Here is a 14,742-nt window from a genome sequence, read left to right as displayed (position 1 = left end):
TCTATTGCTTTAAACTGCAGTATTTTAAGACTGAAACGGCACTGTGGCTGCTGGCTCCGCCCATTTCAGCTTACCAACATGGCTTTTTCCGCCAGTTTTGTGAGTCATCAAGTCTCAGAAATAGTGGGTCTAAGCTTTTATCAAAGCAGCGTGTAGCCCAGAAACCTTTTTTTTTTTTTTTTTTTAATACTAGTAAAGACTAAATCTACCACACAGCGTAATGTGCCGCTGGCAGACACCTCATTACTGCCATACTGCCGGTCAAACGCAAACGCCAGGAACCCACCATTGTTCAAACCTGTGGTTTGCATCTAGCTGCCCATATGAGACATGAAGCAGGAACCTGGTTTTGGCTCTGTTTAGAATTGGTCAGTAAATATTTTCAGGTTTAAGGTGGAAACTCGAGCCGTTGGGCGCCATTTGTTGCTGTAGAGCTTCTCTCCAGGTTCCCCAAGCCCCGCAGTCCCACAATCCACGTATAAAATAATTACTCAGATGCTTGTATTATTTATAAACTGTATGGCCATGGCAGGCTTCTTGCTAACTGTTCTTTTATCTTAAATTAACCCATTTCTATAAATCTATACCTTGCCACATGGCTGGTGGCTTACTGGCATCTTTACATGCTGCTTGTCCTGGCAGTGGCTGTAGTGTCTCTCCTTCCTTCTTCCTGTTTCCCCAATTCTCCTCTCTCTTTGTCCCGCCTACACTTCCTGCCTGGTCACTGGCCATCAGTGTTTTATTTATATAGAGTGATATCCACAGCACCCAAGTTCTCCCTCTTTCACTCTATTCTATTTCTTCCTTCAAATATCAAGGTTTGGACTCTATCACCTGGGGTTGGCATATGGCAGGCCTCAGTAAATGAGGACAATTGGCTTCCTCCCTCTTCTGATTATCCATCATCTATCTATCTATCTATCTATCTATCTATCTATCTATCTATCTATCTATCATGTATCCATCTATCATCTATCTATATATGTCATCATCACTTATTTATCCTGTAGCTATCTATTCCTCTTAAAAATTTGTTGCTCACCTTGATTTTGTCTATTTTTTTATTAATTTAGTTTTAGACAATGTCTGTCTATATCCCATATGATGGCCTTGAACTTATTATGTAGTTTGGGCTGGCCTCATACTCTCAGTTCTCCAGCTTCTACCTCTCAAGTACAGAGATTAATTATAGACCTATAACACCATGCCCAATCTATTATTTTATTTTTCAATAGTGTCCAATTTGGCTTTGCAGCATGATCACACCAGATTATGGTATTACCTGGAGATTCTCTTTCTTTTCATGAAGCTGAGTAATTTTCTCAGCTTAGAAATTCAGTATATTTTTGGAAGAAAAGAAAGCTACGTAAGCATTTATAATTTTAACTAGGTTTTAGATCCAGATTCACTGACTCACAGATTCCCAGATGTAATAGCTTTTAAGAAATCCATGAAATAAACAGATTTTCCAGTCTTTCAGAAAACATACTAAAAAACGAGCCCAATTCATCTTTCAAGGCAACAGTTACCTTAATACACAAACCACATAAAGACCCAACAAAGAAAGAGATCTTCAGACCAATTGCTCTTACGAGAATAGATGCAAAAATTCTCAATAAAATACTTGCAAACTGAACCTAAGAAAAAATAAAAAAGATCATCTACCATGATCAAGTAGCCTTCATCCCAAAGATGCAGGAAATGATTCAACATATGTACATCAATAAAGGTACTACCACATTAATAAACTGAAAGACATGATCATCTCATTAGATTCAGAAAAGGCCTTTGACAAAATTCAATACCCCTTGGTGACAAAAGTCTTGGAGAGGAATACAAGGGACATACCTAAACATAATAAAGACAGTTTACTGCAAGTCCACAGCCAACATCAACTTAAATGTAGAGAAACTCAAAGAAATTCCACTAAAGTAAGGAATAAACAAGGCTATCCACTCTCTCCTTATCTATTCAATGTAGTATTTGAAGTCTTAACTAGAGAAAAAAGACGACTGAAGGAGATTAAAGATAAAAATTGGAACGGTAGGTATCATAATTTTCCCAGGGGCCTGTCCCTGAGAAGATTTCTCCCAGAGTCCCAGGGAAGACACCATGGCTAGCATGGGGTAATCTGAGGGAAAAGAATTTATGTATACCATACTCTTTCATCCATTTATTTTATTCCTCTGATATTAAATCTATCTACATAGCTTTATTTCTATTCTTATAAATTGCTCCTGTCTCCTCTTCTCTTGAGTTCTCTCTCTACATGGCTTCAATTCTGTCCTCACATTCTGCTCCTCTCTGTTCCCTCTCTTCCTGTCCTGTCATAGTCCTAACTACTCTCTTATGCTTTGGACCTCATCTTCTTCCTCATTTCCTCCATCCATGTTTGTTCCTTTCTTTTCTACTCTCTTGACCTGACTCAAATCCACATACAATCTGCAAAATCTTTTCCTTGATGCTTTCTCCTTGGGCTGAGCCACACACTCCACCCTGGAATCAGGAATTCTGCCCCAGTCTTCACTGCACCTGGTTATACCAAAACCCTTTTGTTCTGAGTCAATAGCTCTGGAATGCCACTAGGCCTGAGGGAAAGGGATGGTCTGAGTTTCATTTGCACAAGAAACAAAGCTATGCATCTGTAATCAGCCTGTCTCCTAGGCCTAGGAGACAGGTGTTGTCTCTGTAGGGGTGTTACCTAGTCCAGATCAGCAGTTATGTCTGAGAAGCTTATATTGTTTGCTGTTATGGCCTAGTAGTATATGAGTACACAAGAAATTCATAGCAGAAGACAGTTGATATATTGAAAGCTGAACAACATCAAATATTCCTTGATATTTGACTTCTCCTCTAGAAGGATTCCTTGATCCTTCAAGGTATAGCTTTATCATATACAGCTGAATCTCTATTTCATATTCTTGCAGCCTGCAGCAGAAAGGAAGAAGGTAAAGTATCATTATTTGCAGATGATATGATAGTATATGTAAGTGACCCTAAAAATTCCACCAGGAAAATTCTATAGCTAATGATAAACACTTTCAGCAAAGTAGCTAGATACAAAATTAACTTGCAAAAATCAGTAACCCTGCTATATACAAAGACAAACAGATTGAGAAAGAAATTAGGGAAACAACACCCTTCATAACAGCCTCAAATAATATAAAATATCTTGGTGTAACTCTAACCAAGCAAGTGAAAGATCTGTATGACAGGAACTCCAAGTATTTGAAGAAAGAAATTGAAGACGATATCAGAAGATGGAAAGATTTGCCATGTTCATGGATTGGCAGGATTAACTAGGTAGTCATAGTAAAAATGGCCACCCTACCAAAAACAATCCACAAATTCAACGCAATCTCCATCAAAATTCCAACACAATTCTGCACAGATCTTGAAGTGACAATTTTAAACTTCTTATGGAAACACAAAAGGCCCAGGATATCTAAAATAATCATGACTAATAAAAGAACTGCAGGAGGTATCACCATCTCCAATTTCAAGTTGTATTGCAGAATTATCAGAATTATAAAAACAGCATAGTATTGGCACAAAACACATATTAATCAATAGAATTGAACTGAAGACACAGACATAAATCCATACACCCATGGACACCTGATTTTTGATAAAGAAGCCAGACAACAAAAGACAACATCTTCATCATTCTTGTGTTCTAATGCTCTAGTCTTTGGTGAGGTAATCATCTTACCACTCTCCCTTTCACTGCTCTGGAACAGACTTTAAAATGAATGATGCACAAATCTCAAGTGGGTCATCAGAATGACCCTAACATCCCAGTACAGTCCCCTAAGGAAGTATGCTTCATTTTCTTGGAAATTATTTCTTTTCTGGGTCCTTAAATGCTGTAAGCTTTCCTTAGTTTCCTTGTAATTCAACCATAATTTTAATTTTTAAATAATATTTTATGTGTGTGAATGTTCTGTCTGCATGTATGAATGTATACTACATGTGTACCTGATACCCGTGGAGATCAGAAGAGGGTATCAATTCCCCTGGAACTGGAGTTGCTGCCTGTGAGAGTGCCATGCTGGTGTTTGGAACCCGGGTCCTCAGTGGGATGACAAATGCTTTTGATCTCTGAACCATGTTTCAGGCACCAAGACCATTCTTTTTAAAGTTACATCTCTGTCTGCAGCTTGTATCTTGAGCTCAAGACTCAGGTGCTCATACATCTTCTTGGTCCTTCATTCTGAAATTCAGCAAGTATCTCAAATGCCACATGACCCAAGTATGGTCACAGTCACCAGCGCCTGGCCACTGTCCTCTAGCTTTCCCCATATTGGTAAATGAATCTACATCGAGGCCAAACGTAGAGGGAATATTCAAGTCCTTTCTTCATCTTAGCGTCCATGGTAGTTACAGTCGCCAGCTCCACACCTCAAGCATTCGCTAGCCGAGTTCGTTTTGCTTCATTGCCCTCCCTCCCTGCCTTCACAGCAACTCTGCAGTCACTTAGGTTGCTTACTCTAGTTATTGTAGTGACCACTTGACAAGATTGTTGACTTGACTCCTGATGTGTTCATCTCTGTGCTTCTCACAGCAGCTTGAATGATTGCTCCAAGATGTCAATCAGAACGCCTTTATGGAATAGGGCCTAGGTGCTGGTTGTGCTGACTGTTCTTATGTCAACTTGACACACAACCTGGAGTCATCTGAAAGGAGGGGAACTTAATTGAGGAAATGCCTCCAAAAGATCCAGCTGTAAGGCATTTTCTTAATTGGCGATTGATGGGGAAGGGTCCAGCCCATTGTGTGTGGTGCCACTCCTGGACTGGTGGTCCTGGATTCCAGAAAGAGTGCTAAATGGGAAGCAAGCCAGTAAGCAGCATCCCTCCATGGCCTCGGCATCAGCTCCTGCCTCTGGGATCCTACCCTGTTTGAGTTCCTGTCTTGAATTCCTTTGATGATGAATATGGAAGTATAAGCCAAATAAACCCTTTCTTCCCCAACTTGCTTTTTGGTCATGGTGTTTCATCACAGCAATAGTAATTACAATTAAGACCGTGATCTAAATAGTGTGGTCTCTTCCATGTTCTCTATAGCCTCCTTCTTCAATCTCTCCTTTGTTCATACCAGCCTCGCAGGCATTGTCTTAATCATTTAGGCACCTCATTCCTGTCTTAGGACCTTTGCACATGCTGTTTCTTTTGTTTGGAATATACTTGTATATTTTTGAATATTTCTTATTAAGATTTAACTTTCATGTGTCTTCTTCCTGAAGAGAACTTCCCAACAAATTGAGTGGCCTTTGTCACTTTTTCCAAAAGTGCTCATTTACATCTTTCTCACATTACTTCTATACCTGAAATCTTATTTACTCATTTTCTTAGCTTTATTATCTTTTGATCTTCTGTGGTATGAAAGGTGACCCCAGACTTAGTTCCCAAGCTTTTATTAAGTACTCAGATCTTTGGGTAGGCCAGTTGGAAGAGGCCCAGATGGGTGAGGTGCTGCTCCTGTGTCTTAGCTGGGGTAGCTGGGGCACAAGGAGCAGGCTGCCTTCATTATCTAGGCCCAGGCTTACCCACACAGGATGAAAGCGAAGTTGAAAGAACAGAAATGTGTGAGTTCTCTTGAGATTGGCTTTTAGCTCTAGCACTATGTTTTCTTTGTTTCTTCTGTGTGTCAAAGCAGCCAGAACTCTGGATGGCAGAAACTCAATGGGAAGCAGCTACAGATGACATTGTAAAGAGGTGGAGATAAAAAGAGGAAAAATGCAATCATTTTCAAACAATATACCACAGTGGTGCACATTTGCAGTTTATTTTATATTATTAGCATGTAAATCTCTTAATTTTTTTCTAAATTATGTGCATGTATGTGTGTGTAGGTTTGTTCATGTGTATGTGGTGCTCGTGGAGGACAGAAGAAGATGTTGGATCCCCCAAGTTAGAGTTCCAGAAAGTTGAGAACCACCCAATAAGGGTGATGGGATGTGGGAGTTCACAGAGGTTTCCTAACGAGATCTGAGCTTGCTTTACCCAGCAGGGCTGCATAAGGGGATGTATTGACCATGTGTGGTTACCAGGTGTTTGGAAGGGTCTGCACTTGGCTATACTAGGGAGAGGTCTTTTGCTCCACTCCTGGGCATTCCTATAAAAAGCTCTTTAGAAGAGACACAAGGGGCCAGTGGATAAGGAAGGATCCAGGCCTTCCCGAGGCTATCCTGTGTTTCTATCTGTCCCCCCTCTATATTTCTATCTAAATCTCTTATCCCTCAAGCCTCAAGGGAACTCTGGGGAAAAGGGTGTGGCTGGTCAATGGGAACCCAGCTCGGGTCCTCTGGAAGAGCAGCAAGTGTTCATAACCTTTGATACATTTCTCTAGCCCCATCGAAATTCCACTTTGAGCTGGGAAGTCACCTTGTGAATTTGTGAGGGGCAAAGCACATTTATTCCTATGGGTGTAACACAGCTGCATGCATCCTGTGTTTCCCTTTAGCACACAAGGACTTGGGAAGTTTGGAAGTAAGCAAGACCAGCTCATAGGCTCCCATGGAACTCATTTTAATTCCAGTACAATTGAGTTTCTGGCAGGGGGGTGGCAAGGGTGTATGCTGCTGCACCTCTACTCCTTCCCTCTTACTGCAGAGTGTTTGCTAGTCATTTCTTCAGCCAGCTAGCTTCAGGAAAGAAGTTTATGTTTCTAGAGTCTTAAATTTGGCTTTATTTTATAAGCCTTCTCAAAGGTTCTGTAGGCCACTCAGCGTTCTACTAATAAAACTCCCTTTTTGTGTACTCCCTGGGTTAGATTTGGTTGCTTGCAAGTGAAGAATTCTGTTTCCAACAAGGTTTCAAGAAGAGAGTTGGTTTTTCTCCTGTAACAAGCACAGTGAGGTGGATGCCACATTAGCCCGTCTGCTCACGTGCTGGGCAAGGACTCCTGTTTATCTTCCTGCTTGGGCATCTAGTGTGCTTTTGTCTTCACACTGTGGCTTCAGAGTAGCTCCTAGAATGGCTTCCTTTTTCTACACAGCAAGGGAGTAGAGATGGCACCAGCTGAACAGATTCCTTTCATCACAAACAAAAGTTTCTAAGAAGCATCCCGTAGATGGCAAGAGTGTGTGTACATTGACTCCTTACTGCAGGGTGATTAAAGGGTGTTTGGTTCTCTAACATGAGTGAATAAGGTAGAAGAAAGCTTGAGTGCACATCAGTGTAGGTGATGGACAGTGCTTATCACACCATTAGTCAGCTTTCTGTTACCATGACAAAATAACCGAGAAAATCAAATTTTAAGTAGGAAAGATTTATTTGTCACTTGGTCTTGGAGCTTTGAGCTTGAGAGGAGCCTGAACATCCTGAACATCGTGGTGGAGAGAGTGTGGTAGAATAAAGTTGGTCACATCACAAAGTCTGGAAAGCAATAGCAAGAGGAGGGGCCCCGAGACACAGTCTTCCCTTCAAAGGCACTCCCACAATGACAGCATTTCTTACTGCTGGGCTATACCACTTTCTGATAGCACTGTAAGTTAGTGTCCAGACTTTTAGCACTTGACTCTTTTGTGGGTGGGAGAGCACTTGAGAACCTTATTTAGAATCCCTGGATTGTGTGTGGTGGTGTACACCTATAATCCAAGCAAAAGACTAAGACAGGAAGATTGTGAGTTTAAGACCAACCTGATTTACACACTGAGACTATCAATCAACCAATCAATCAATAAAATAAAAAAAAAAATCAGGAAGGAAGAAAGCCATTTTGGACCTAGAGTAGCGCTTGGTAAGTATGTGTTTGTTGACATACTGATCCTGTTCGGTAAATACGTGACTTTGAACAGTGTTTGTTGGTGTACTGATCCTTAATCCCTTATTGATTTCTGGAGAGTCTTCAAAAGGTACCTTCTCTCTTGTGTTCATTCTAGAGCAGCACTTTACTCCAGGCCACAGTGTATTATTAAAGACTCATTTTCGCTCTGTCTCTCATCAGTCTTATCTAAGCACTTCTGCGGCTGGTCTGTTCACCTGTGTTCCTCTTTCCTCTTGTCCTTTCCTTGCCCTCAGTTCTCCATCATAGCACATCTCAGTCTGTCATCCAGCCTCCCACTCCTTGTATTAGCTGGCTTGTCACCTCCCCCACCAGCAGTTCAACTGATAATCACTCCCAAGCCCAGCTAATCTCAGAGCCATCTGCTACGTGCTGCCCTGTACTGGGTATGCAGGGAAACAAGCTCACAGGGATAAGGGCAGAGAGATGCACTGTGAAGGGAATAGAGGATCCCAGGCTAGGGTAAACTTTAGCACAGATGGCAAGAGGCAGAGCCAGTCACTACTCACCTGTGTTGGCAGCTCCAAGTAGAAATGGGCATAAACCAGTGTCAAGTACAAGGTCTCATTATACTGATCAGTCCACAGGGATGAGGGTACAGAGAAAGCTGAAGGTCTCCCTGCCCCAGGGATCTCCATTGGGTCTGGGAGACTTAGCTCTCTGTCTGCTGCTGGGAGTCAGTCCCCACTCTGTAGGAGCCCGTTATTGGCAGCCAGTCTGTGTCCGATCAGTCAGGGACTGCTCCTGCTTACCTTCCTCTATTTTTCTGTCTTTATAAGTTTCCAACTTTCTGTTACAAATGCATCGCTATGTGCTATGGTACATTTTTGAAAAGGCGTAGGCCTAATTATGACACTGATTTATTTTGACAAATACTTTAAATCATTTTTTACATTGAAACAATGTAAGCATATATACAATTATTATGGTGTTTTAAAGGAAAGATTAAGAATTAAAATTCAGGCTTTTATTAAACTTCAATGAATAATTATATCTTAATGAAAGAAGGAAATGATTTAATTATTCATTGAAGTTTAATTAAGGATTCTAAGGAAATCAAAGGCCACCAGAGGGCACTGCACTTACTGTAGAAGTTGTTCATTGGAGATAAACAATGGTAGGAAAGGAAAACACTGGCATGTAGTTTAACCAGAATTCAGATGTTTCCATTAAATAACAAGATTAAAAGATCTTGTTAGATCCTGGTGTGATGGTGTGTGCCTGTGATTCTATGCTCAGGACACTCAGGCAGGAGGATCCTGATTTGAGTCTCAGCTCAAATGCATAGTGAATCCCATGCTATCCTAGTAGTAAGATCCTGCCTCATAAAACAAAAACAACCAAATAAAAGACCATTGATATTTAAAAAAGCGTTCTGACTAATGTGGTAGTTTAATGGTAGAGCACTACTAGCCTAGCATGGCTTTGGCTCTGGGCTAGGTCCACAGCATTGTCAACAGCTTCAGCAACGTCTTTCAGAACCAAAACAAGTTGGTTAGTTGTGACTGGAGGCAAACACCATCAGCTTCACAGACCTTAAATCCAGCTGCTTATTATTATTTTGACTTTTATTTTAAATTACATGTATCTGTATTTGTTTGGGTATGTGCATATGAGTGTGGGTGCCGAAGGGAGCTAGAAGAGGGCATTGGATCCCCTGGAGCTCCAGCCACACTAACTCCAGTTACAGGAGGCTATAAACTGCCAGACATGGGTGTTGGGAGCTGGACCCTGGTCCTCTGTAGGGGTGGCAAGCATGCTTAACTGCTAAACCATCCGTCAGGGGTTTATCATAGAAGTTAAATTTAAGTAACCTAGAATTATAAATTATAAATTATACAACTGAAATGGAAAAAGGAAAAAAAAAAAAAAAAAACAACAAAACAAGGACAGGGAAGCTCTGCTAGCAGCTTGTGCTGAGGCCTGGTGTAGAAAGAACAAGTAAACACCCTTTAATGATAGAGACGCCCAAGTGGCCTCACTTGCTCTTAGCCAACAGGCTGAGAAGCGATTCAGTTGAAATAATTTCAAGATGTCTTTCCAACTTTCATGAGGAACCTGACAACAAACCCTTTCCCCTGCACATGTTTTTATTTTGGGATCTCCTTTCCTCTGTGCGGGATGCTCTAACTGTCTTAAAATAGGAGCTTAGTTTGTCTGGGTAGAGTGAGACTTTGTAATGTTTCCTCATAGGAAATCAGAACCTTCCAGCAACTTATTGCCCCGTGGCAGTGTGCAAGGAACAACTAGGCATGATTTATCTTTTCCAAGGATGTTTCCACTAACTTATGTGAAATTTCAAAGACTGTTTCTTTATTTCCAGGGAAGTGTAAGCCTAGCCTCTACCAGCCCGAATCCTCTGGGTAGGAGCTCTGCTATACTGCTCTGCTGGGTTAACTAGGAGCTGCCCTGCAGGCTGGCAAGTCTTAGTTTAGTTACACCCGTTGAGGATACCTCCATTTCCTTTCTCACCCAGGGAAAAATGAAATGGACTTTTCTAGTGTTCCACACACTCTATGCAACAGGCCAATATCCCCGACAGGGAAACACTTTGCAGAAACCATTGTTCTCATATTCTTCATTCTTTCTTTTATTACTTATTGGATTCAGATCAACTGGCAATTACATAATAATTTGGTTTAAATTAAAAATAAATATCTCTCAAGCAACAAAAATGTGTTTTACTTTTGTGTTTTAAAGAAATTCTTAGAATGTATCAAGCATTTTAGACACTACCTGCATACTGATATTCATGTATATGTGATGTGATCCAGCATCACACTACTCAGTGTGGTCACAACCACACTAGTTTATGTAGAGACACTTTGTGACATCACATAATGCTGGAACTGCCTAATGTCACCTCTTAGAATGTATTTTATTGCTAAGCAATGCATTACTGTATATTGTTAATTCTTTCATAGACATCAGACAATGTTTCATTCCTGCCGGCTCTGTACATTAATTAGAGCCATCTTTAATTTTTTTTTTTTTTATGAAGCAGGATCTTTTTATGTAGCCTAGGCTGGATTTGAAATTTTTAATCCTCTTGCCTCAGCCTCTCAGGTACTGGGGTTCAATTTTAATTTTAACTTATAGTACATTTAGATTGTTTTCATCTGCTCAACCTTTCATGTAAACGGGGAATTCTAGTGTGGTTTTGGCATCTATCTGTTACTTCAGTATAACTCAGTCTTTTTCATTTTCATCTCCCCATTGTAGCTAGAAAGCTACATTGTAGCTACATGAGTGAGACTATTCCTATTTCCTATACTTAATTCCTAGCAGTCCTAGGATACTCTGTCTGGAATGCTACTCACTCTCCCCTCTCTCCAAATCTCCATTCCCATATAATAATAACTTTATTTTGGCAAAACAGTACCTGGATATTTTTCTGAGACTTTAAACTATGTTAAAAGTGGACTGGATTGGGCTAGGTTCTGATTTACGATTTCCTTCCTTTTACGTTGCTTATTGAACCACAATTTTGCCAGGCTTGTGCAGTCTGAGTTACCCATTTGAATAAGGACATGGCAAGCATTCAGTAAGAGCCCTGTCATCATCTATTTGTAAATATTGCTGGCTGTCCCTGTGCCGGATTCTTTACTTACTCTGTGTTATACTACTTTATACTATATACCGTACTATACACCACTCTACTGCATTATTCATTTAAAAGATTAAACAAATCACCTATTCTTCTTTCTAACCAATCCCTCAATATGTTATTTTGGATCTACCCTGAACAATTTGGGGAATATTTTTCCTTCCTGTTTGTATTGCTCTTCAGTCAAACCCTTGTGAACTGTTAATGATTTTGGAGCCATCTTGCTGGTTTCAATCACCATAGCCCTCTCCCTCCAGATTATTTGACATAAGGATGTTTTGTCCCTGTTCAAAAACCTTCAAAGTGTTTTATGTCCTATAGAGTCAGTGAACCTCTTTAGTCTGCTGCTTTCTACCCTCCACAGTATGGCTTCAAGACACACACACACCACGCACACACACACACACACACACACACACACACACACACTTCAGTATCAGATAGAAAGCATTGCTATGACATGGTTAAGAGAACTCATGTAGTTTTCTCATCCTGGAGACACAGATAATAGTTTGTGTTTCCTAAAGTTGTGAGGATTAAATGCAACTCTTCATTGAAAGCATCAAAAACAGTGCCTGCTGCAGAGTCATCCCCGTAGCGCCTCCTCCTCCTCTTCTGCATTGCTATTGTTATTGGTGTTCTTGCTGCCAGAGCACTGCTGGATAAGCCAATCACAGCTCAGTTCTACTCTGTGTTTTAGAATTGGAATCTTGAGATTGCTATGGAGCTGAGAACTTTGGTCTGCTTGCTGTTCAGTCATCCACCTCCCTAACTCTGCCTTTTTTGTTCTGAGAACCCAACGTACAGTCTGTACATGGAAGACTAGTGCCCCCTCTCTTGTCCTTTTTCTTTCCCTCCTCTTCCTCCTCCCCCTCTTCTTCTTTTTGCTGAAACAGAATCTTACCCTGAATCCCAGGCTGGCCTCAAGCTTGCACTGGTTCTGCCTCAGCCTCCTAGTTCTGGGTAACAGTCACGTGCCACCACACCTAACATCCACATGTGTTTCTATCTATCTATCTATCTATCTATCTATCTATCTATCTATCTATCTATCTATCTATCTATCTATCTATCATCTGTCTGTCTGTCTGTCTGTCTGTCTGTCTGTTGTGTATAGTGTTTTGCCTGCATGTATGTCTGTGTACCATGTGCATGCCTGTTGCTCATGGAGGCTAAAAGTGGTGTCAGATCCCCTAAAAGTGGAGTTGTAGACAGTTGTGGACTACAATGTGGGCACTGGGGACTGAACCCAGATCTTCTGGAAGAGCATCAGTTCTCTTAACTATGGAACAATCTCTCAAAACCTGCCCCCCCCCACCCATATTTCTTATTAGCAACTACTTCTAGAGAGAGTTCTGTGGTTGTTGTATTTTATGGGAATGCATTGAAAATTGTTAAGCCTCTTCTTAACAATATTATTAATAAATGCCAAATTCCACAAACAAAGGGTGGTATATCATTACATCAGAGCACCAGTATTAAACTGGAACAATGCAGTAACCTATGTTGAAATAATGTGTGATACCATTTAAATGAAATGTCCAGATCAGGCAACTCAGGACAGAGTAGATTTGTGATTGTTTTGGGATATGAGGGGAAATGAGAAATAACTACATGGGTGGTTTGGAAGAAAATGACTCCCAAAGGCAGTGGCACTATTAGGACTGTGGCCTTGTTGGAAGAAGTGTGTCACTGTGGAGGAGGGCTTTGAGGTCTTATATATGTTCAAGCCATACTGTCTCTCAGTTCACTTCCTGTTGCCTTTGGATCAAGATGTAGAATTCTCTAGCACCATGTCTGCCTGCATGATGCCATCCTCCCCTCTCTGATGATAATGGACTAAACCTCTAAAACTGTAAGCCACTACCTCAGTTAAATGCTTTCCTTTATCAGCGTTGCTGTGATCATGGTGTCTCTTCACAGTAATAGAAACCCTAACTAAGAAGTTGGTATCAGGGACTGGGGTATTGCTGTGATGGCCCTGACCATATTTTTGTTTGGAGTAATGGACTTTGGGAATTTGAGTTAGAAAAGCAGTGAAATGCTTTAAATATCACTTAATGGGTCATACTAGTAGGAGCATAGTAGTGCTAAGAGTGATTTGAACTGTGGGAGACTGGCTCAAGAGGTTACAGAGGGGAAGAATTTTATTATGTTGCACAGAAATCATTCTTGTGATATTTTGGTGAAGAATGTGGCTGTTTTTTGCCCTTGTCCAAAGAGTCTGCCTGAGGCTAAAGTGAAGAGTTTTAGATTAATTCCTGTGGCAGAGGAAATCTCAAAACAACCTAGTATTGACTCTGTTGTGTGGTTACTAGTGTTCATGCTTATAAAGATTTATAATGAAAAAGAACAATTTGAGAAGAAAAGGAGCACCAGGAAGTGGAATGGATCTAAGTTAGTGTGTTCAAGGAAATTAACAGATTAGAAAATGGAATGAAGGAAGTGGTGATCTCAGAGCAAGGTCTCACCCAGCTAAGTTTCCAACTTGTGGAAAGGAATTAAAGATAAGTTTAGAGCCAGATGTGGTGGTGCACATCTTTAATTCCATTACTGGGAAGGCAAAGGCTGGTGGATCTCTTGAGTCTGAGGCCAGCCTGGCCTGCAGAGCAAATTCTAGAACAGCCAAGCTCAGGCAGTGAAGGAAATCATCAAAAACAGAAAGCTGAAGATATAATTGAACAATCTCTGAGTTCAAGGCCAGCCTGATCTACAGAGCAAGTTTCAGGACAGCCAAGCTTCATGAAGGAAACAAAGCTTCTGAAGTTGTAATTGAATGAAGGGCCATGCTCCAGCTCCAGCAAGCAGCAGAACTTGGCAGCTTTGGCCACATGGTTCTGGCTTTAAGGACAGAAGGAAGGAGTTAGGGAATTGTCCTCCACAGCTAAGGAAAGCTGCTGAGCCCAGGTATATGTCAGGAGTGTCACTGAATAGAGGCCTAGTGAGACCCTTGCAAGAAGTCTGGATTGCCTTGGAGACCCCAAGATGTTGGAGATGCTAGAGCCATGAGAAAGCTGCTAACGGAGTAGAATCAGCACAAGAGAAAGAAGTGTGTTGTAGTCAACAAAGCTGAAAGGAGTTGAAGATCTGAACAGAGTTTCAACATCAGACATTGAGATGCAAAGTTTGGAGTTTGCCCAGCTGACTTTTGGTCTTGCTTTGGTCCAGTATTTCCTCACTATGCTCCATTCCCTATGTTTTGGAATGGTAATGTGTATCCTGTGCCATTATATGTTGGAAGAATGTGATCTTTTTTTTATTTTGAGTTTATAGGAGATTGCATGAATCTCTAAAGAGATTTTGAACTTTTGACTTTTAAACATTGTTGAGACTGTGATAGACTATGG

General features: G+C 40.9%; 1 protein-coding gene across 1 annotated transcript in view; it reads left to right on the top strand.

Annotated features, from left to right (window-relative positions):
• The window catches only part of Rp1 (RP1 axonemal microtubule associated), a 294,119-nt gene that overhangs the window by 31,315 nt on the left and 248,062 nt on the right, over positions 1–14,742 (top strand). The window lies entirely within an intron of this gene.

Source organism: Peromyscus leucopus, chromosome 2 (genome assembly GCF_004664715.2).
Source record: "Peromyscus leucopus breed LL Stock chromosome 2, UCI_PerLeu_2.1, whole genome shotgun sequence".
In the NCBI taxonomy this organism is placed as follows: domain Eukaryota; kingdom Metazoa; phylum Chordata; class Mammalia; order Rodentia; family Cricetidae; genus Peromyscus; species Peromyscus leucopus.
This window is presented reverse-complemented; position numbering and strand designations above follow the sequence as displayed.